General features: G+C 39.5%; 1 pseudogene; it reads left to right on the top strand.

Annotated features, from left to right (window-relative positions):
- Positions 1–1,622: 1,622 nt before the first annotated feature.
- On the top strand, positions 1,623–2,447 carry LOC149155911 (CDPK-related kinase 5 pseudogene; annotated as a pseudogene).
- Positions 2,448–25,522: the final 23,075 nt, after the last annotated feature.

Below are 25,522 nucleotides of genomic sequence, written 5' to 3'. Positions count from 1 at the left end.
GAGTTTGAATGAACAACTGTATTTAGATTGGTCAAAGAATTAGAAGCAACATGCTTCTCTTGCAACTCTATTCTCTGCAGTTGTGACTCGAATTGAAGGAACTCAATCATTTCATGTGCATGTTGAATATGCACTTGAATGTCAACAAGAGCGGTTTTGTTGATTTGCACCATGTCACCGACCGATCATAACATTAAATTTTGAATAATTTGGGACAGCTGAATGTGTGTCACCATGTTTCCTTGCTTACTTTGAAGTCAATCTTGTTTGTTGTAGAAGTCATGCTTGAAAATTGTGCACTTAAGTTGATCACTGAAATGACAGGCTCGCTTGTATTGTTTGCTAATTGTTGATGCTTTAAACACTTGCTTGAATTGTTGACTTGGTTCTCGCTTGATGATGATAACTTTGCTTGAAAGGAACTTTATGAATGTTGTAATGAACTTCACATATGCTCGCTTGTTGTCCATTAAATTGTCGCACTTGATTTGGTTACTTGACATGGTCACTTGATCTTAGTGCGCTTGCTGTAGACACATGCTTGTTTTGATGTTTACTTGAAGATTAGAAGTCACACTGATTTGATGATGATTGCTTGCTTGATTATTTTATGAACATGCTCATTTGCTTGATTGTGTTTACTTGAAATACTTGTTTGTATTTACTTGCTTTAAAAACCTTTTGTCTTGAACTCTTGTGTGATTACTGCACTTAGTGATGCACTAAATGTGCTAAAAAAAATGATGGGTGTCGAACATTGTCGAAAATGCACCCAAATGATAAATTTTCAACTGACAACTGACTTGACTTAATGTATGCACTATAAGTACCCAAACAATTTAGTTAAAACATTGCAAGTGATACAGAAAGTGTTCATAATGTTGATGTCGTTTGGACTTGAAATGCTTGAGTGTGTAGCGTCCTTAACTTCATGGCATGAATTAGCTATTGTGAAATGTTGTTGCAGAAGATTGGTTTTATAAAGTCAATGACATGATGCTTTGTGCTTATGAGCTTAATTAATTATGGGATCCTTGATTTCAAGAGCTTTGATCGTTGACTTGTTTTGTTTTAAGTATAATAAAGAAAGTGTTTTACAAATTCGACTCAAATCATGCAAGCACATTCACAACACAGACTGTACCTATGATCCCCTTATTCAATTTCGGGTGGATCTAGGACATGATCACCACAAAAAGATATGTTTTTATTAAGTATTGAAGTACATCAATCTTCACCTTCACAAGCAATGAGAATGCCACACTTGCAAACTTTTGTCTTCAAAAAAACTGCCTGCACTGGCTCAATCGCTCTCAAAGTAAAAGATTACTTTGGAGTACATCAATGAATTTTCTCTAAAACAAAAAATAAATTATCACTCCAAATACAAAAATATTTATAACTCCAAAATTATAAAATATACTCGTTATCTCTCCAAAATAAAATAAAAATTAATGCACTTGATGCACTAATCCTTTTTCTTATGTCACTCCTTATATCTCCCAAAATTATCCAGCACTTATCACTCCAAAAAAAAGGTTTACAAATTAAAAATATATGTTAATACCTTTATTTTTGACTACTTCAAAAATTTATGAACTCAATGTTGAGGTGAAGATTCGATGGGATCGAGCGAAGAAGTAGACAGATTGGAGCATGTACACTATATTTTTTTCATGGAAGATTCCACCACAATGTTGAATTTTCTGGATTGCATGGTCTTTGCAAGGTTCGAGCCTAGAAAGGCCAGTCCAAGTTTTATGGAAGCTCCTTGACCTGCTGTGTCTGTTGAAGCAAAAGACTTTGTCAAACTTTTGCTTAACAAGGATATGTGTAAAAGAATGACTGCTTCGAGGGCTCTCACCCACCTTTTGATTAACAATTCTCACAATCTCAGGATTCCTTTGGACATTCTAATATATTGTCTTCTGCGGGCATATCTATGTGCATCAAGTCTTCAAAGAGCAGCACTAAAGACTCTGGCATAGACATTTACTATGGATGAGTTGTTCTATCTATGGGAATAATTTGGAAACAAAGAAAAATGATCATGTTTCTATGGAAAACTTCAGGATGGCTTTGGTGAAACACGCAACAGAAGCAATGATGGAATCATGCATCTATGATTTTCTTTCTTAGATGAGTTCTCTACAATCGAGGAAAATGGATTTTGAAGAATTCTGTGCTATTGCTATAAGTGTTCACCAGCTTGAAGCACTAGATCGATGGGAGAAGCATGCTCGATGTGCATATGAATTGTTTGAACAGAAAGGGAATCAACCAATTCTTATTGAAGAATAGCCTCAGAACTTGGAATAGGGCCAGCTGTCCCAGTACATGTGGTGCTTCATGATTGGATAAGGCATAGTGATGGAAAATTAATTTTTCTCAGATTTGTGAAAATACTACATGGTGGGTCAACAAGATCATTGACAAGGGCACAATAGTACATGTCTGTGCATGAGCATTGTCCCTGTATTTCAAATTAAGGTGAAGAAATGTGCTAGCTCTGATCTCATTGTTCTGCGCTCCACGGCTTAGACTTAACTCAATGGCCTTAATTCGCTCTAAAAAACTGATTAGGGCAGGCTAAAACAATAGAACCAGGAAAATAAATGGAACCCAAGTGAGAAAAAATTAAAATCTAATCGAAACTGATCAGCGCAATGTTGTTTGAGTGATAAAACCATAACTGCAGATCTGCCAGACAAGAGAAGAAGGATAAAAATTTAAGAATGTCGACAGATTATCCCCCAATTTACAGACAAAACTGAATTCAACGCAGAGTAGTGAGGTTGAAGGAGAGAATCCAAATGGTTTGGAACTCCGAGGCCTGCAAAGCTCTGCCTGGGCAGGCCGACTTCTTCTTCTCCACTCACACTGAGGATTGAAGTGAAATTTGCCTCCACAACACACTAGTCTCCAACGCAAGCTCATCAAACATAGCTAAGATAATCTATGTTTTTAATCTCCTACAGTAGATCTTAGCCACAAGCTGATTTGATCACCGACATCTCATAGTTCATGGGCTCCTGAGTCCGCACTTTAATTATCCATCTTCAACAAAATATTGTTTGCTACCTTGTGGGAGATCAGTGTGGGTTTTCTTTGTAGCGTACCTCCAAACTATGTAGAAATACACCCATGAAACTTAATATAGTAGCATTATGCCATTACTAGTGTATATCTGCATCTCCATACTTCACAAAGAGCAGATTCAGTATTTGAAATATGCACTCACTCACAGCAGGCACACCTAACTCATACTGGCCATACCTCACTCTGATATGACATGTAGAAAGCTCACACAGCCATAAAACAATATGCACATAAAATTAACACATAGACATTAAACTGGCAGAAAAGGCAGAGAGCCATCATGTGGTCTCTCATGCTCATGCAATTCTCTCTTATTTAAATAATTTAATAATACATTTAAATACATGAGCAAGTGGTCTTAAGATAGTGCGTTTAACTTGGACTCACTTGGTTGAGCCATTTTCTCAACTTATACACTAATTTAGGAGAACTAGTTGGAGAGAATCTCTCCTCCTAACTAAACTCATTAGTTTGTGAAACCAACTCTCATGATTTAATTTAATTAATTATTTTATTTGGATTTATAATTGTTTTTAATAGAGTGAGGCTAATAGAAAAAGTAAGTAAACTGAGTATAAAGTTGGCTTCATTATGAATCTATCAAAATTTGGCCCTTAGGGAATCTTTTAGATTCTTCATGATTGCACAAAGATTCCTCTCGACAAGTAGACTAAAATTTTTCCTCTCAACTTAGAAAAATGATCACGTGATCAAACTCCTAGCGAAATTCTGGTTCGTTTGATTATAAAATTGGCATGATTCTATCATTGTGAAAATTTGGCCTTAAGAGAATCTTTGTGGAATATTCCTCTAAAATCTTTCTTGAATTTCATGCCTAGGCGAGTCCCCTTGGGTTCACAGTTCTGGCACATGGTTCCACAAGAAAATTTATGGCCCTGCTCGATGACTCTTCTCCCCTCTCAGCGGACTAGATCAAGTTAAATATTCTTGGTAGAGAATTTTTTTCACTCGCCACTTGTGTGGTTTTTTGGATCGTGAAATATTGGGTGGCTAGAGGTCACGGGCTCAAAATCGTGGTCCTGTGGTGTATTATAATTTTAAAAAAATGTGTCGATTTTATGACCATTTAATGGTGATCAGAAAAATTAACCAAGGGAAACATTTGTCGCGACGCTGCAAATTGTTGCCTGGTTAGTTGACCTAGTTAATCACCAATCGAGCACCACATGGATTGCCTTGTTTAGGCCACGCGGTGCCTCCTCATTGCTCCATCGTACAACTAGTCAACCACCATGCACCAAATGTTGATTGGTTCATACTGTTGCATCACCATGCTGACTATGTTGCTGATGTCAGCTGCCACGTGTCATGCCTTGATTGGTTGTATTTCATCTGTACGACATGTCACCATGCTGACATCAACAGGCATACAGATGTGCCTCCTGTCATGCTCTAATTCACCAAGAATATTCTATATTATGCTGATGTCATGTTGTATGAACATGTCACATGGAACTATATGGAGACGCCACATGGCACTTGCCCTGCATCTGCAAAAACTTTATTGTTTGCTGAAAACCTTAGTGAGCCATAAATTTTGCATACGGTGTCTTTTTTGGATTTCTTTCACGCCATTAGATTCATAGAAACAAGTTCCTGTTTTGAGATATGTTTGACTAAGTTTCAAGGACTTTGAAAATTTGGCCTTTTAGGAACCTCCTGGATCATTCCTCCCCACTAAGGAGATTTTGGTCCTCCAAAAGCATGAAGGCAATCTGTAATCTTCTTCTACTCCATCATATTTTTACTTCGAAGCCAGAAGCGATGAACTAATACATGAATTTTATGCAAACTCGTGGTACATTCTTTGTAAACTACATACAAGACCAATCATAATTCAAACAACACCCCAACTATCACAAAAGGCCCAAAAGATCACTATGTTGCATTCATAAGTGATGGAAATTGCTTCATCACTTTTATAAATATCTTGATAGATGTGATTTATAAAATATGGCCATGACAAGCCACTAGATCTAGTAAAACGATCTCTCACTCGACAAAGTGAATGGGTCATCTTCCTGTGACGGATTCGCTTGTTGAATATCTTCACCAACTGGTTCTTTCATAGGTTCTTTATGGGCATGGAGTATCGAAAAGTGGCCCTCTAATTTCCATCCTTGTTGTAGTGACTGCAATGGTTCTCTCTTCTCAAAACATTCTAGATCGTCTTGGAACACTTGTTTCTAGCGCACCTCTAATAAGTGCTAGTGGAATCCTCACTATGACTAGAATGTGATGAGGTACTCCCATCATCCATTGTTGGTTGGTCATTAGTTACCTTGGGGCATTCTCCAACCTAGTTTCTCACATACCCAAGACCTACATAATGAGGATATTCGTCCACTTTGATGGGATTCACAATTCCCTGTTCATTAATGCCAAGCCCCTTTCCTTGATACCACATTCTTTTCAATAATTTTAATCCAACTCCTCTAGTATGTTTCTAAAAAGCATTGAAATCATCATCATAAAAAGAAGAATCACCTTTTACCTTAGGCTTGTTATGACGTAACTTTTCCAAGGCCTCCTCCTTAGCTTGTAACTGATGCTGCAACCTTTGTTTCTCCTCCTCTGCTTCTTGTAGGAGTTTTCTTAGTTCAACATTATCTGCTTGAAAGCTTTGGTTGATTTCTTTGAGTTATTGGAGCCATGCAGTATTTGGTGTCCTCCTTACTTTTGGTACATCTGCTGAAATATTTGTTTCATCGCTCGAATTAGAACCTAGTTCGATAGGCCCATCTTCTATAATCTCAAGAGACACAATCTTCATTTCATCACCTGAGTCTAATTCCAGACCAATTGGTCCAACACCTACAAATCTCATAGTTGTGATCTTCTCATTGTCCTCTAATTCATATTCTCCATATTGTTGCAAAATTGTGATTGTCTTTCACTTCTATTTTATGTTGTTCCTCCTTGGACTCAATTCTAGATGCAATTTCCAACAATTCATCATGCCCTTATTTCTCATAATGATCACAAGTGGGATTTGCTTATTTTCTCTTAGTTGTTGTTTCCCTCTTTGGGCAGCCATCTTGGTCATGTTTTCCATTGATTTCAAGGTGTACAACCTTCACACTAGCTTCATCAAGAGTTTTAGCTTTAAATAATAACAATGAATGACATAAATAAATATGTAAAGAGCCAATATATCTCATTAAAGTCTCAGGAGTTTCCAGTGGAACATTAAATTCTAATGATTGTTTCCTAAACTTGTCTATGAAATTATGAACATTTTGACCTTTACCTTGTTTCAAATGTTTCCATTCCATCATGGCCTTATGTCTGTAACCCAATGGGTAAAATTTTCCTCTTAAAGAAAAAACAAACTCAAACTAAGATGAAGGAAGTTTACGACTACTCTTTCCACCTTTGTGTAGCTTTCCTTCCCACCATATGAGAGAAGTGTCACTCAATCGAAGAGATGCTAACTGGATCTTGGCTTCATCCTTCGTGATTTGTTGTATGTGGAAATATACTTCAACCTATATGATCCAGTTATTTATCTTTTCTGCATTAGATTCTCCATGAAACATAGAAAAATCAAACATGACATCTAGATTGAAAAAGACCTTTCTATGAATTTTTCTACATCTAGAATGATGAGAAGAAGAAGAAAAACAAATTTCAATAGAAGATGGAGAGGGAGTTTTAGGAAGCTCTTCTCCTCCTCCTTCATGATTCACTACGACATGATCATTTGGTCCTTCCCTCTTCTCTAGCTTCACCATTGTCTTCTCATACTTTGCAAACCATTTGTCCACTTTTTCTCGCTCTTCCTCCAACTAAGCATCTTCCTCTGCCATTTTAATTCTTTATATTTTATCCCTCACTTTTGGATCAAAGGACTTAATTTTTACGTCACCTTTTTGGAGCTTTTCCTTGGTTACCATACACTTGCAATTCACATCAATGGAAAACCCGATCTGATACCAAACATGACCTAGATCGTTTCACTTCAAGATGCATACAAAATTGCATATAAAAGCACATGTAACCATGAAAAAATATCACATAAAAGGAGTGGAAATAAAATGCAATTATGAGAAAGAAAAGGCATGAAACAAATTGATAACAAAGTTCACCCAGTGTGGGTTACATGTATGAGTCCTCCTCAAGTGGGGAGGTCACATTCATTAATCTACAACAAAATCAAATTACATGCATGACATACAAAAGACAAATCAAAGCCTAAAAATGCATACCTCTACTGAAGAAATGGATTGCACCATTGAATTTCTCAGGTGAAATCATGTCAGATGATTTTAAACTTCATCCCTTTCTGCTTTGGTCAAAATCTGGACCCTCAAGAATCTCAAAGATTCCTGAAAGATTCCTTCTCGTTCGTTGACTATAATTCTTCTACTCAGATAACAAATCTGACTTCACCACTGCATTTGTTGCAAAAGACTAACTAAAGTGACTATAAAGTCTGTCTCATTATGAAATTGTGAAAATTTGACCGTTAGGGAATATTTTAGATTTCTCGTGATTCCAAATAGATTCCTCTATGCAAGTTGACTAAAATTGTGCTGCTCATATAAAAAACCCTATTACGCCATCAAACTCTGGAGAAATTCTGGTTCATTTGAGTAATAAAGTTGGCATGATTCTGTCACTGTGAAAATTTGGCACTAAGGGAATCTTTTAGATTCCCTAGAGAATCTTTATGGAATATTCCTCTAGAATATTTCCTGAATTCTGTGCCCAAGTGGGTCCCCTTTGTTGCACAGTTTTGGCACACAGTTCCAAAAGTGAATTTGGCCATAGGATATCTTTTAGATTCCTCATGTTTCCATGAACATTCCTCTTTGTAAGTTGACAGAAATTCCGCCGCTTAGATTAGAAAAACGATCATGCCATCAGACTCCTGGTGAAATTCTAGTTCTTGCTAGATATTATAATTTTGTGATCCATATTGATAATGAGATTTTCTTTTGCATTAATCACATTATTTAGTTTTGGTCGATGTTTCGAACCAACTAATGTGGTTCATCCTCAGGACAAAGGTAAAAATTCAATCTTCTGAAATGTTTAAATAGCAAAGATCCATCCTCGCCCGTAATTAACCATTATGAATTAGCCATTATGAGAAGGTTATGAATTATGAATTAGTTAATGAGATATAATATTGATTTATTTACTAGTTTATCAATTAATTATTTATTTTCATTTTAATATTATTATGAAATAAAATTAATAGAATAAAGTAATAGTTATTTATTAATTTATTATCTATTTTCATTATCATTGATGTAATCTAATAAAAGTAATTGAAATAGAATAAAGAATGTTTTAAAAGTAGTTAGAGTTATATTATTAATAAAGTTAATTAATATTGAACAAAAAAACAAAACTAAAATTAGTTCAAATATTATTAAATTTTGAACTATTAGGGAAAATTTACGAAGATGAAAGAATAAATGGAAATGACAAGAATAGAGAAAAACATAATAAGAGAGAAATGAAAAAATAAACAAAAATTAAAAATTAGACTTACAAATAAAAATAAAAATAGAAAAAAGAATTGAAAACAATGAAAAAGATAGGGCAAAAATCCAACTCCACCTTAATCTCCAACGATCATCCCGGTTGATATTGATCGCATGCTTCTCAATCTAAATGGCTTCTCTTAGATTCCTATGATGTAAATGATCAACCTTGGTGATGACTTGGGAATCCTCAATGCATACATTGATGCAAAAGGAATCTAAGAAACCCTCTAAGTCTTCAAAAATAAAAACAATCGCAAAAGGATGAACTCTTAGAAAAGTCAGATTACACTATCGGGAGGCCAAAACATGAAGAAATAGTGGAAAAATAGAGTATCATTAGTTTAACACTACTTTTCATGAGAGCCGTTGGATCTTACCGATAAACGGTCCAGATCCAATCGACATATCGCAAATTGGCGGAGGCCATCGAGAGGCTATTGGAGATTTCCACTTAAAACAATGCAACATTGATTAGCACGATAAACAGGGACCGTCGATCAAGCGCATAGATCGATGGCCTAGGTTGACTCGCGATATCACATCAGAGAAACACATGGGAGCACTTACCAACGACCCAGGGCTCCTGCGATATGCAATTGCAACAAGTCACATTGTAAGGTTGCATTGGAGCCACATAGAGGAGTGGGGACATATACATATATGCGATGCAATGTTTCCAGACCCGAAAGTGCTTATTAATGCTATTACATGTGACTTTAAGTCTGAGATAAGTGGGATTTTCATATTTTAATGCATTTTCCAATATAAAGGGAAATCACAAAACAGGCAAGATTTTGGGAGGACCAAAGGTGGTAAGTGGTTTGGTCCGGGCTCCGCTTGAGCCCAAACATTGGCTGCCACGTGTCTAGGCTGAGGAGAAAGAAAACTACCCTTATCACGTGGCTAACCCCCATACGAAAGCGCCGCCCAAAATGAACCATAGTCGTTGGATCTAGATCTCCCAGATCAACGGTGGAGATGCGATGTCAGTCTACAGGTGGACCCGATAGGAGTATAAGGCAGAATTATGGATGCTTGAAGTCCGATAAATAGTGTTCGCCAGAATTTTCTTGTGTTTGAATCCATTTCTCTGTGTAAACAAAGAATTGTGATTTCAAAGGATTTTAAAGGCCCGATGATCCATTATGTTATAGTACAGGTTGCCACCATCCCTGAAAGTGTTTAGCAATTATTGCTAATGCTTAGAGGGGGATTTGAGTAGACAGAGGTCAGGAAGCCAGAGAGCCTGAGAAGGTGAAATAAACAGACAATTCCAATTGGCTTTAAAGTAACAGATTGATAGAAAATAGAGCAGGTAGTGCTAAGATATAGCATAGACAAAGACAAAGAGTGATAGAGAGAGTCTGTGTAATCAGAGAGGCTTGAGGGGTTCAAGTGAAACTCTTTTTGTTGTATTTGTTGTGTGTTGAGACTCAAATTGAGCTCATACTTTTGTACAACTCTATTTTTGAAGACATAATAGAGAGGTCACCACTAAAGGCTGGACGAGGAGATGTAGATTAAGAGTGTTGGGTGAACTCCTTATTAAACTTGATGTGTTTATGTGTATTGTCTATTATGTTCTTTTACTTCTTCATTGTCTATGTATGTCACAATCTTATGGATCTGTTGCACAAAGTAACATAGGCAAGTCCATGCACATGAGTTTGTAATACCTTGATAATTGTCTAAGATCTCATTATCAGATCAAGTGGTATCAAAGCTTTAGGTTTGCTAAGGTTAGACAAGCTTGTGCTGGATTGTTGAATGCTAACTAGGTCAAAGCTCAAATTAGGAGAAGGAGAATTAGTTGAGACTAACTCAGAAATAGGAAGAGTCTATCCTAGGAGGAAAATGGCAGAAGAAATTCCCTTAGAATCAAGCTCTCAGTTCATGGATAGTTTCATGACCATGAGAGCCATTGTAGAAGAGATGTATCGAGATTTTAAGAAAGTACGAGGTGAAGATACTTCAACCTCCAAACAAGACAAAGGAACAGAGGAACCTCTTCTAGATGGCCATTATGAAGGCAAAGGGAAAGGAAAAAAACTTCCTCTATCAGCACCTCATTCTAGCCCTTTGATTAAATTAGATGTAAAATTTGATTTGCCAATATATGATCGAGAATTAAATGTAGAAAAGCTAGACAATGGGATTAGATAGATTGATGTATATTGTAGGGTGTAGAATATCGATTCATAAAGGAGAAAGATTCATCTGGCCAACCTTCGCCATGGAGGAACTGCCCTAGTGTGGTGGGAAGGTAGGACACAAGCTGATTTGAAGAAGCATGGTAAAAATATTTCTACTTGGAGTGAATTTGTTTCTGCCATTAAAAAACAAATCTATCCACTAGCTTATATGTAGCAAGCCATGATGAGTTGGAAAACTCTTCACCAATTAAAGGGGAAATGTGTACAAAGCTATACCTAGGAATTTAGAAAAAGAGCTTTAATTCTAGGCATTTCTCTAGACTCACTTGAAACTTTGCTGAAGTATATAGGTGGTTTGCATAGCTATTTGAGACACACCATTCTCATGTTTAACCCTAATAGCATAGATGAGGTATCTGTTCAAGCTACACATCTAGAGGCTAGAGGCAAGAATGTTAACTCAGAGCTTGGGGGATCATCAAAACCCATTGCAAGCAAGAACAAGGAGAAGACGAAGCAGAAATGGAAAGAGAGGAAGGAAAACACTGTACAGAAAGACAAACCTTCATGCAATCACTGCAAGAAGGATGGACATGATGATGAACACTATTGGTCTTTGAATTCGGAGCTGAAACCCAAGAAGTTCGATAGAAAGAAGAAGAAGATTGTTTCTGCTATTTGGAAAGATTTTGGGTCAGAAAAAGGTGATGAAACAACAGTCACATCTATAGGTATAAAAGGTAAAAATTCTGAAGCATCTACTAGTAATTTTGCACAATCTAATGAGGAAAATGAGAGGAAAAAACATGAGCTTTTTCATATCAGAGTTATTTCCAAGGATCAAAAGATTGGTACTTTATTTGATAGTGGTTCACAAGTAAACTTGATTTCTGAAGCAATTGTAAAGAACTTGGGACTACTAACCACACCTCACAAGAGGCCATATCCATTAGGTTGGGTATGTGATAAAGCAAAGCTACAAGTGACTAGACAATGTAAACTTAGGTTTGCATTTGGGTCAACTTTTGTAGATGAGGTTGAGTTAGATATAGTTCCCTTGGATATATGTGGTATTGTTTCGGGAAGTCCTTACTTGTATGATAGAAGAACCATTTTCTATAGAGCTGAAAATAAGTATCAACTCACCAATGATGGAATAGAATATACTGTAAGAGCTCATAAACTAAAAAATAATTACACTCTAATAAACTCAGGGCAGATGAAAATAATTGTAAATTCATGCAAGAAATTCTTACTGATGGTTGTAAAGGAAAAGAACCCTGATAAAACCAATATATTTGAAGGTTGTGACACTAAATAGAACAATGATTTAGAAAAAGATGTTTCAGAATATGATATCCTATTTCAAGAACCTAAAGGTCTGCCACCCAAAAGGGAAATTGTATATGATATTCATTTGCAACAATATGCTCCATTGCCTAACATTGGAATGTATAGGTTGTTCGCTTTAGAGAATGTAGAGATCAAGAAGCAGGTACAGGAGCTACTCGAGAACGGGTTCATAAGGCCAAGAACATCACCGTATGGATCTCCAATCGTGTTGGTGAGAAAGAAAGATGGCTCGTGGACTATGTGCATTGATTACAGAGCGCTGAATAAAATAACGATCAAGAATCATTATCCCCTTCCTCGCATTGATGATCTATTGGATCAGCTAAAAGAAGTTGTTTACTTTTCCAAGTTGGACTTGTGTAGTAGCTACCATTAGGTCAGAGTAGCAGAACAAGATGCATGGAAGAATACTTTCAAAATGAAGCAAGGGTTGTATGAATGGCTAGTTATGCCTTTTGGCTTAACTAATGCTCCTGCCACTTTCATGAGAGCTATGAATGATGTACTCATGCCTTTTATTGATGATTTTGTAATTGTATATTTAGATGTCATTCTTTTTTTCAGTAGAACATGTGGAGAACTTTTGAAGCATGTAAAGTAGACTCTAGATGTTTTGAAAAAATAAAATCTCTATGTGAAGTTATCAAAATGTGAATTTGGAAAAACATATTTAAATTATTTTGGTAATATTGTAGGGGGTGGTTAATTGAAGATATATACCTCTAAGGTTGAAGTCATTGTGAACTGGCCTAAACCCAAATCTGCTACAGATGTTAGGAGCTTCCTGGGAGCAACACAATATTGGAGAAAATTTATTGCTAACTTTTCCTTGATTGCAGCTCCCTTACATGCTTTAACAGGATTGAACAAGGTGTTTAGTGGGGAGGAAAATAGCAGAAAGCCTTCGATGCCTTGAAAGAAAAGATTAGTACAAGACCAATACTGGCATTGCTAGATCTTCAAAGACCATTTGAGGTTGAAACAGATGCCAGTGACTATGCCATGGGAGCAATGTTGATGCAACATGGTAAACCCATATGTTATCACTCTGAGACATTTAATTCTGTACTAGTTAATTATCCCACATATGATGAAGAATTGTATGCATTAGTGCATAGTGTGAAAAAGTGGAAACATTACTTAATGGGCAAAGAAACAATTATACATATTGATCATCAACGACTTTAGTATTTGCACTCACAAACTAAATTGCGGCAATCAACACACTGTAGGTGGATGGGTTTTCTACAGCAGTTTCATCTTGTTATGAGATATAAGAAAGGCATACACAATATAGTTATAGATATGTTGTCATGACAAACATAAATGCATCTACTATACTTAAGCATAATTTAGTATTGCATGAAATCTACATTGAATAATATTCTCAAGATGTAGATTTTAAAGATGTATATACAACTTTAAGTCATGGCAAACAAATAGAAGAATTGGATTATCATGTTAAGGACCAACTCTTGTATCATTTCGAAAAGTTATGCATTCCTCAAACTAAAAGAGTTAACATAATCCGAGAAGCACACACTTCTCTAATATCAGGTCATTTTGGTGTAAGTAAAACAGTTGCACATCTGCAAAGATTCTGCTATTGGCCAAGAATGCATGAAATAGTTTCTAGATATATTTTTGGGTGTACCATGTGTGCTAAAAGCAAGCCCAATAATAGAAAGTTAGGCTTGTACACTCCACTACTGGTTCCTTCTCATCCTTGGGGAAGTGTTTCCATGGACTTTGTTGGGGGATTTCAAAAATCTAGAAAAGGTCATGACTATTTATATGTTATTGTGGACAGGTTTAGCAAAATGTGTATTTTAATACCTTGTAACAAACAGATTACAGTTGTACAAACAACGAAGTTGTTCTTTCAGCATGTCTGGGTGCATTTTAGGTTACCCACTTCCATAGTATCTGATCGAGATTCCCGATTTGTTGGGAAGTTTTGGTCAAGTATGTGGGAGTTGATGGACACCAGACTAAAGAAGAGCACAACCTTTCATCCACAAACAGATGGCCAAACACAACTGGTCAACAGGATAGTGATATAGTTGCTCAGGGGCTATTGTAGAAAGCATCCCAAGCTTTGGGTTGAACATTTATGTTATGTGAAACATGCTTACAACCGTGCTAAACATTCTTCTACACAAAGATCTCATTTTGAGACTTTTTTTGGTTTTACACCAAGGTCTCCCTTGGATTTTGTCTTTAGTAAAGACATAACAATTGATGGAGATAGTGATGTGGAAAAAACAACTAAGTTCATTGAACAGATGATCCAGGTGGATATTGGAGGCCACCTACCAAGTCCACCTGGACCCCCACCATTGTTTCTCTCAACATTTTCAGTTTCCTTAATTGTAGCAAAAATTACTATTTTTAGTAGTTTTTCGGGTCCTGAACTTCCGGAGCCGTTTTGAGGCCCTAAACGACGTTTTTTGGGAAATATGGGGCAACATGGGCCCATGGACCAATGTTTCCCCCCAAAGTGGTAGTGCTCGGATAGATCTTTCTAACGAGCTATTGTATGCGTCAAATGGAGATCGTATGCCAAAGTTATGACCCCGGGAAGTTGGTGTACCAATTTACCCAAACGGGGCCCACAGTTTGGCATTTCATCTTCTAGCGTTAGGTTTTGGAATGTTAAGGGTTTTCCATTGTTTCTCAACAATAAATAGGCCTTCGAGCCTCATTGTAACATAGTTCAGAGGCATGTAGCCACCACATCTCTTCTCAGAGATCAGCTACCATCGCCCTAGTTAGTTTATTTCCATTACTGTTTGTAAGCATATTTCAGTATTTTACATTAATGAAGTGAAGTATTATTTCCACTGCATATCTGTGTTTATGGTTATCTCTGTAATTTTTTGCGTTCCTGTTTAAGTCTGGATCAGTGGTATCAGAGCAGTCTGTTTTTTCTCTGTTTTTCTTTGCATGTCCCCAACAAGGTCGGGATATAAGGAGTTAGGGCTTGAACTAGTCGAACCTTTGCCAGACGAGCCTCGCAAATCCTGACGGCCTCCCGTGGCGGATGAGAAGAAAGACGAGGGGGCAGGAGATCCTATCAAAATCTTCCTCGAAGAAGCCCTCCAGCAACAACGGAACGCGATGATGGACAACTTTGCCTAGATCCTTGAGCGACTACCCAGAAGCAACGCATCGGCTTCCAGCAGCTACTCTGGAAACGCCACGCCCTTTAAGGTACAAGTTAATTTTGAAATCCCCATATTCGAGGGCCAGATAGACACAGATGTCGTAGATAAATGGTTAAATCTGCTAGAGGGTTATTTTTCTGTTCATGAATTTTCGAGTCGGGAAAAGATTGTTTTCGCTCTTCTCAAAGCAGCCCCCCACGTCAAGGACTGGTGGGAAACCTATTGCGAGCAGAAGGATGAAAGTAATGGCTCACTATTTTCAGCCGCACCCACCTGGAATTCATTCCAGGATGCCATCAAGGAGCAGTACTACCCTGTCAGAAGCTATGAGGATGAATACATAAAGTGGACCACGCTGCGACAGGGAAGAGACCAAGACGTGCCGGAGTTCACAAATCTTTTCCATACCCTTTGCACAAAGTTGGGTATCAAGGATTCAGAGCAGCATTTTATACTCAAATACCGTGGCTTCCTGCACAAGTACATCCAGGAAGAAATACAATTCCTGAACATCTCCTCGCTCGGCACAGCATACCGATATGCCGTCAAGGTCGAGCAAAAGTTTAAACAAAAGAAGCGAGACTTTGGATTTGCGAATCCAAAGCAGGGGAAAGGTGCCCCTAAACCACAGAACAAAGGACAAACCCAAGGCGGGACAGCCCAAGACAACCCGCCGAAGCTGCAAGCAAAGGATAGCACTGCGAAGTCGAAAAAGGACACGGGAAAATGGTGTGAGTTCCATAAGAGCTCCACTCACAACAGAAGTGATTGTCGAGCCAAACAGTCACTGGTGGCTGAGCTAAAGTTTTCAGAATTAGATGCATGTTCTGACTCTGAGTCAGAACCCGACAAGGGGAATGACAAAGGGAAGCAGATCATTGATGCAGATCGTAACGCTACTGTTGCTACCGCCAACATCCAGAAAAATGAACCCGAAGATCCAGAGGAGGAGGAGCATCTCTTCCACTCCCAGATGTGGGTAAAGGGCTCCCCGCTACAGTTCATTGTTGATAGCGGGAGCCAAAAGAACCTCATTTCGGCAGAGGTCGTGAAGCCATTGTGCTTACCGACCATAGCACATCCACAACCGTAGACCATCGGGTGGCTTCACCAAGGACGAGATCTTCGCGTGAGCTAGCAGTGTCGCCTTCCATACAACATCAAGCCCTTCACGGATGAGGTATTGTGTGACATTTCTCCCCTTGAAGTTTGTGATGTATTATTAGGACAACCATACTTGTGGAAGTGACATGTTGTGTATGAATCAAGGCCCCGTGCTATTATTATTACATTGGGAAATAAGTTGTACAAGATACCAGAGGTAGCACCACCTACCGCCATCTCTTTGATTACTGCAAAAAAATGCAGTAAGCTCATTTCCAAAACCAGTAAATTTGTTTTCCTGATGATACACCCTCAAGGAAAGAAGAAGACAGTGGTCGCGGCCTCCAGACAGGGCCCCTCCGCATGACACTACAGATGGAGAAGGTCGTGGAGGAGTATGAGGACATCTTCACCTCCCCCGCAGGGGTTCCTCTTCACTGTCAGGTTAAGCACTCCATCGATTTGACCCCAGGTACGCCGCTACCCAATGGACCAATTTATCAGCACTCTGTTATAGAGAACGATGAAATCAAGAGGCAGATTCAGGAGCTCTTGCAGAAAGGTCACATCCGTTCGAGTTCATCGCCTTGTGGGAGTCCGATCGTGTTGGTACAAAAGAAGGATGGGATCTGGATACTCTATATTGACTATCGGGCACTGAACAAGATCACTGTTTGTAATAGGTACCCGATCCTGTAGATTGATGACCTTCTAGACCAACTAAAGGGGGTGAAATATTTCAGCAAGATCGATCTGAAGTCAGGATATCACCAGGTACCAATCGAACCCTCTAATGTGTGGAAGACTGCCTTCAAATCCAAGGAGGGCCTTTTTGAATGGTTGGTTATGCCTTTCGGATTGACGAATGCTCCTGCAACCTTCATGAGGCTAATGTATGACATCTTGCGGCCATTCACCAACTCATTTGTAGTAGTATACTTGGATTACATTTTGACCTTCAACCGGAGTTGGGAAGAGCACCTCCACCACATCCGTCAGGTTCTCCAAACACCGCGGCAACACAAGCTATGTGCCAATTTGGAGAAATGCACTTTTGGCATGAACCAGGTTCAATATCTAGGATATATCATTGATGAACATTGGGTGCATGTGGATCCAACCAATATCCAAGTCATTCGGGATTGGCCATCTCCAACCACTCTAACAGAGCTCCGCATCTTTCTAGGTCTTGCCAACTTCTACCGCAGGTTCGTGTTGGGGTTTTCTCATATTACTTGGCCCTTGAGTGAAGTCACCAAGGGAGGAGCGAAAGTAAAATTCTTTTGGTATGAATCTCAACAGAAGGCATTCATAGAGTTGAAGGATCTCCTCTGCACGGCATCAGTACTTGCGTTACCAGATTTACAACAACAATTTGAGGTTGAGACAGATGCCTCTGACTATGCTATTGGGGCAGTCCTTACTCAACATGGACATCCAGTGGCATATCACAGTGAAACACTTTCAGACACAGTCCAGAAGTACCCCACTTATGATAAAGAGATGTATTCCATTATGCAGGCCTGCCGACAATGGAAGCATTACATTTTGGGGAAGGAAATGGTCATCCACACAGACCACCGACCCCTACAGTTCATACAGACCCAAGGGAAATTGCAGAATGATCGCCATCAGAAGTGGTCTACATACCTGCAATAGTTCCACTTGAATATCAAGTATAAGAAGGGCAGGACCAATAATGTTGCAGATTGCCTCAGTCGACCACCGATCATGGCGTTAACCACCGTGCTCAACTCTTGTGGGCACGAGACTTCTGATTGGCCATTTCTCTACAAAAACGACCGAGAATTTGGCCACACATACTAGACACTCTTTGAGGGTCAGCATGTTCCAGATTTTCACCTCTAGGATGCCCTGTTATGCCACCTGGGTCACCTTTTTGTTCCTTCAAGCGAGCATGCCAAGATGATTTGGGAAGCACACTACAGTCGGCTGCTAGGCATTTCGGGGTCGAGAAAATAGTGGCAATACTGCAAAATTATTTCTTTATTGGCTGAATCTTCGACAGGATGTTGGGAAGTACATCAGATCATGTACTGCCTGTGCCATTGCCAAACCGACCATCAAGAAGCATAGCCTCTATACCCCGTTGCCTACCCCTAGTCGACCTTGGGAATCCATCTCCATGGATTACATGTCAGGCCTTCCTTCCACTAAGCATGGAAATGACTGTGTTTTTGTGGTCGTCGACAGGTTCTCGAAGATGGCCATTATGGTGGCCTGCAAGAAGAATATCATAGCAGAAGCCACTACTAAACTCTTCTTTGAACGAGTGTGGGTGCACTTTGGGATCCCACAGTCTATCATCTCAGATCGGGACAGTCGGCTCCTCAGCAAATTTTGGTCCAGTCTCTGGTCAATGCTGGACACCAAACTCACGAAGTCCACAAACTTCCATCCTCAAACTAATGGCCAGACAGAGGTTGTCAATAGGATGATTGTGCACATTCTGCACATGTATAACTCAAAGCATCCACGCACATGGGACGAGAGCCTCCCCTATGTTCATCACAGGTACAACTGAGCTCTTCACAGCTCCACTTGCCATAGCCCTTTTCAGGTGGGTTTTGGATTCCAACCACTGGGCCCCATTGATGTGGCCATGCCACTTGCACCTACTCACATAAATTCAACTCATGTCCAATCCGAAATAGATAAGGCCACCAGCTTCATTGAGTGCATCCAATATATTCGCGAGTAGGTCCATGACATTCTGGAGAAATCAAATGCCAAGTACAAGCAGCGACATGATCAACATCGGGTGCCACACAAGTTTCAGGTGGGCGACAAAGTCTGGTTGCACTTGCAAAAGGAACGCCTTACTGGAGCCTATTGGAAACTGATACCACTCTGATATGGTCCTTACACCATTACTAAGGTTGTGGGAGACAATGCATTTGAGATCAGCATTCTCCCATTCCTTGGCCTGCACCCAGTGTTCAATGTGGATCGCCTTCGGCCATACTTTCCACCATTGCTAGACACATCCGACATTGCAGAACAGCTCACACCCACAGAATTAAATCTAGATTGCATGGAACAAGCAGCAAGTGATTGGATCATGGACACATAGATCAAGAACACTCGCCAACAGAATATCCAACTGTATCGAGTTGTCAAAGCGGGCCAACTCCTTCACCAGGGCAAGTGGCTCACCAGGGAACAAGTTCAGCGAAAGTTTCCTCATCTCACGGAGGAACTCAACGCAATGGGGACCATTACTTCCAAAGGGGGCAGGAATGATCCAGGTGGATATTGGTGGCCACCTGCCAAGTCCACCTGGGCCCCCATCATTATTTCTCTCAGCATTTTCAGTTTCCTTAATTGTAGCACAACTTACTATTTTTAGCAGTTTTTCGGATCCTGAACTTCTGGAGCCATTTTGAGCCCTAAACGACGTTTTTTGGGAAATTCGGGGCAACATGGGCCCATGGACCAATGTTTCCTCTGAAAGTGGTAGTGCTCGTATAGATCTTTCTAATGAGCTGTTGTATGCGTCAAACGGAGATCGTATGCCAAAGTTACGACCCGGGAAGTTGGTGTACCAATTTACCCAAACGGGCCCACAGTTTGGCATTTCATCTTCTAGGGTTAGGTTTTGGAATGTTAAGGGTTTTCCATTGTTTCTCAACAATAAATAGGCCTTCGAGCCTCATTGTAACATAGTTCAGAGGCATGTAGCCACCACATCTCTTCTCAGCGATCAACTACCATCACCCTAGCTAGTTTATTTCCATTACTGTTTGTAAGCATATTTCAGTATTTTACATTAATGAAATGAAGTATTATTTCCACTGCATATCCGTGTTTATGGTTATCTCTGTAATTTGTTGCGTTCCTATTTAAGTCTGGATCAACAGATCCAAGAAATTCACCAGGCAGTGTAGGAACAACTAGAATGGAGCCAAGCCAAGTACAAGGCAAGGCATGATAAGCATCTAATTGAACATAGCTTCCAAGTTGGTGATCAAGTCTGGCTATACATCAACAAAGCCAGAATGCAAGGTGAAGGAAAGAAGCTGAAGCCAATAAGGTATGGACTTTTCAAGATACTTGAGAAAATTGGTGAGAACGATTTTCACCTTGATTTGCGAGCTTACATGCACATCTATTCAGTAGTTAATGCAGTGAGGTTGAGACTATTTGAAGCTTCATTGATTGAAGATCCCAAAGAGAAAAGTCAGTTGCCTTCTATTGATGATCTAATTGCCTGAATATCTCAATGAGTTGCAGGAAGATACGGTTCTAGATAGGAAGGTGAGAACTATGTGCAGATGGGATGTTGAGTACCTGAGAATTGGACTCAAAGGTCCAAAACCAAGGAGTGCAAGATGGATAGAGATTGGACAAGTGAGGAAGTTGTATCCTCACTTGATTGATGCTTAAAAGCCAAATTTTGGTGGTCCAAAAACTTTTTCACTGGGAAGGCGTGATCCAAAAGGGATCCATGAAACCCTCTATGTCTTCAAAAATCAAAACAATCACAAAAGAATGAACTCTTAGAAAAGTTCAGTTACACTATCGGGAGGCAAAAACATGAAGAAATAGTGGAAAAACAAAGTATGAGCGGTTTAACACTACTTTGCATGAGAGCTGTCAAATCTGGCTGATTAATGGTCCAGATCTGATCGGCATATCGCAAATCGGCGGAGGCCATTAGGAGGCTATTAGAGAATGCCACTTAAAACAATACGACAACAATTAGCACGGTCAACAGGGACCATTGATCAAGCGCACAGACTGACGGCCCGGGTTGAATCGCAATATTGCGTCAGAGAAAAACATGGGAGTGCTTACTAATGACCTGGGGCTCCTGAGATATGAGATTGTGACTAGTCACATCCCAAAGTCGCACCGTAGCTACACAAAGGAGCGGGGCCATATACATATATGTGATATGATGTTGCCGGACCTGAAAGGGCTTATTAATGTTGTTACATATGACTTCAAGTCCGAGATAAGCAAGACTTTCATATTCTAATGTATTTTCCAATATAAAGGGAAATCACAAAACATGCAAGATTTTGGGAGCACCAAAGGCAGTAAGTGGTTTGGGTCAGGCTCCGCCCGAGCCCATGCATTGGCTGCCACATGTCCATGCCGAGGAGAGAGAAAACGACCCTTATCGGGCAATTAACCCACGTATGAAAGGTGTTAAAATTGGAAACCAGGTAAAAAATTTATGTGGGTCATCTTATTCATGGCTAATAATATTTTTATTAGATTCCTCTCATTGAGAGGTTTAGGATTGATATAAAGATCATCCGATTCTGATAAGTATTCATGGAGATATGAATTTATTTTGATTATTGAATTATTATCAAGCCGACCTACAACTCATGTAGGCTCAGAAGCCCAACAGTCGCATCTATTCACCCTCCAACGTTGTGTATAAATATAAGAGGACTTTTCCTCATTTGAACTCACTCTTCTGATCACATCTCTCTCTCTCTACTACACAGAAATAAGTCTCTTCTCTACAGTGGAGAAATGGGTCTCTCTTTCACACATTTGAAGCCGGAAACTGCTGAAACTGAAGCTGCAACTGCAGAAGTAAAGATTGACTTACGTGGCCTAGAAGATCTCATCATATGAACTTCACTATAGTTTCATCTGAACCTCCTCTGAAAGCTGCATTATTTTGGTGGTGGAATGAAGTCAATCCGACGAACGGTTTGCAAGATATCGACTTCCTTAGTTTGAAGCCAGAAATTGCTAAAACTGAAGCTGCAACTGCAGAAGTAAAGAATGACCTGCGTGGCCTAGAATATCTACTCTTTGGAACTATATTGTAGGTTCATCTAAACCTCCTCTAGAAGCTGCAACGTTTGGTGGTGGAATGAAATGAATCTGACGGTCGGTTTGTGAGATATCGTCGGCCCTAGTTTGATAATCAAGCTGCTAATGTTGATGCTGCTAATCTAGGGTTTGTACTGCTGATATGAATCAGATTTATTGTACTATTTCTCTATGCTGAATTATTGAAGATAAAAGAAGATTTGATCAAAGGGTTTCCCCACACATTGTGGGGTTTTCCCCTGGCTAGCCGCCACATCTTCTGTCTCTTGTCTTGGCTCGTTTTCTGTCAATCGTTTAATGTTCTATCTGCACTTTACTTTATGTACATGTGATTGCTAATCTGTGGAATATAATAAGAAAAAGAAGTAAACTGTTATAAGCATAGAACACACCATAACTTAACATGGTATCAAAGCTAAGGTGAAGACAAAGCCTGAGCAAGAGCAAGAGCAATCATCGAAGAGAAGAATGGCAAGGCTATCCTAAAAGAACTATGGGGTCCTCAACACTCTTCCCTGTTGAAGACAACCTCTGTGAGAAAGCTGACTATCACGGATGGAAGATGTCTATCGATCTAACCCTGGAGGATAAAAGAATGTTGGTAAGAGACATATTGTTGAGCCTCCATCAAATGCACCTCCTGTTGCCAGGAACAAATGGAAGAACGGAGAAATTAAAGTGAAGAAGATCATCCGGGACTCTGTCGACAATCGATTGGTGGCCTACATCTCTGATCTAGACACCTCCAAGGAAATATACGATAAATTGGTGAGTTTATTTAAAGTTAATGATGCAAATCGAGTTTTGTTTCTTAGAAATAAGCTAAGGGAAATCAAGAAGGGTAAAGATGAAAGTATGCAAGCATACTTCTTAAGAATCACCGAGATCAAGAACGATCTCCTATCTATTGGGGAAACTATTACTGACAGAGAAATGGCACTCACAACTCTTGGAGGATTACCATCTGAATGGTATGCGTTCAGGACTACTCTTCTGAACAATAATGTAATCCCTGGTTTCGAGGAATTAATGGCTAGATGCATGCAAGAAGAAACAAGGGAAGAATAGCAAGAAATGTGCATGCCTAAAGGTCCTCCTGCTGCCTTTTCTTCTCATGCTAAGAAAAGAAATAATTTCGGGACTAAATCAAAAGGAAAGGCTGGAAGAAAATGACGATGTTACATCTGCGATAAAGCAGGCCACTATGCAAGGGAGTGCCCTGATAGGAAGGACTCACACTGAGATGATGATCAAAATCCCTCTCATGGTAATCGAAGGGATGGAAAATTCAATAGCAAAGGTAAGAGGAGAGCTGGTAATCGAGGAAGAGGACAACCATTCAAGAAGGCTAGAAAGTCCAGGATGTATTAAATGCACTTGACCTAAAAAAGAACCTAGTGTCCATCGCGTCAATGGAAGAGAAAGGCTACAAGGTAATCTTCAGCAATGGCAAGGTACGTATATGGAAAATTAATGTTAAAGATGCCTTTACTCTTGGGTTTAGTGTTCATTCATTATATTAGGTCGATGGAAGTCCGCTAGGTGTCATGTCTTATGACACATCTCTTCAGTCTGAACTTTGGCATTGGAGGTTTTCCCCCCTTCATTATAAAGCTATACTCGGTGTAAGGCAAATGGTGACAGGGATGCCAAAATTCTAAGTAGAGAAAGAAGGTGTATGTCCAGGATGTGCCGAAGGAAAACTCAAAAGGGGACCATTCCCATCAAGCCAAAGAAAGACCTCCAATATATTATAGTTAGTTCACTCAGGCATACCTAATGTTGGCACAAAGAAGGAGACTACTACACCGTATACTCCTAAGCAGAATGGTGTGGCGGGAAGGAAGAACTGCATGACTGTGGAAGCTGTCTGAGCCATGCTACATGATCAAAGACTTCCAAAGTTTCTATGGGCTGAAACTGCAAACACTACTGTATTTGTAGAAAATTGATACCTTCATCAAGCATTGGGTTACAAGACTCCTAAAGAAAATCTCACCGGTAAGAAACCTGATGTTTCTCATTTTAGAATTTTTGGAAGCCCTATATATTTTCATGTGTCGAAAGAGAAAAGAAATAAATTGGGTGCATCTTGAAAGAAGGGAATTTTTTTGGGCTATGGTGAAAATGCTAAAAGCTATAGAATCTATGTAGCTGGTCAAAGGGAAGTCGTAATTAGTCATGATGTCACCTTTGATGAAGATATGGCTCTCAGCAAGGTGAACAATCTTCCAACTTTGAGGAGCTCTCAAGAAGCTAACACAAGGGAACCAAAAGAAAAGGATGATAAATTAATGCCTGATGTAGAAAAACCCATGGATCCAATTGATCCTCCTCCACATGAACCTTCCTCTTCTAGGAAGTGGCCTTCATGGCTTAGGGGGCCACTTGATGATGCTGAAGGACATGCTACACCCTGAGGAACCTTTTATGAAACTATGAAACCTAATAGGTATCAGGGATACCTGACCATCATGAGAACGATCATACAAAATAAGCCTTCATCATTCTCAGACGCCATCAGGCATCAAGTATGGGAGGATGCTATGACCAAAGAATATGAGTCTATCATGAAGTAGTTCCTAGACCCCAGGACAAGATAGCTATTACTTTTGAATGGCTTTAGAAGATAAAGCATGCAACAGATGGAAGTACGGAAAAGTATAAGGATCGTTTTGTTGCTCGTGGTTTCTTCTAGAAGGAAGGTATAGACTATGATGTAATATTTGCACATGCTGCCAGATATATGACCATCTGCTTGATCATAGCCCTTGCTGCTTCACAAGGATGGAACCTACATCAGATGGATGTTAAGACTACGTTCTTACATGGCTCGATCAAGGAAGAGGTCTACGTGGAGCAACCCGAAGGATTTGATTGAAAATATCATTTATGTAGGTTAAAGAAGGCTCTCTATGGGTTGAAGCAAGCACCCCGAGCATGGTATGAGAGGATCGATAGCTACTTGATGAAGTTGGGATTCACTAGGAGTGAAGCTGATCCTAACCCTTACTTTAAGGTTGAAGATGACAAGCCTCTCATAATGGTGCTGTATGTGGATGACCTCTTTCTAACATGTGCAAACCCTCTCATTCACAAATGTAAGAGGGGGTTGGCTTCTGAATTTTAAATGAAGGACCAAGGACTTCAAGTGTGGCAGAAGCCAGGATAAATTTTCCTATCTCAAGGAAAATATGTGGTAACGATATTGGAAAGACTCGGTATGATGGACTGCAAGCCTGTGACTACCCCGATGATCTTAACTATTAGAAGTTATATGGTAGTGATGTCAGACCAGATTTGTGAA

The sequence above is a fragment of the Pinus tabuliformis genome, chromosome 9 (genome assembly GCF_031772625.1).
Source record: "Pinus tabuliformis cultivar Carrire ecotype Pingquan chromosome 9, CPIR1, whole genome shotgun sequence".
NCBI lineage: Eukaryota > Viridiplantae > Streptophyta > Pinopsida > Pinales > Pinaceae > Pinus > Pinus tabuliformis.
This window is presented reverse-complemented; position numbering and strand designations above follow the sequence as displayed.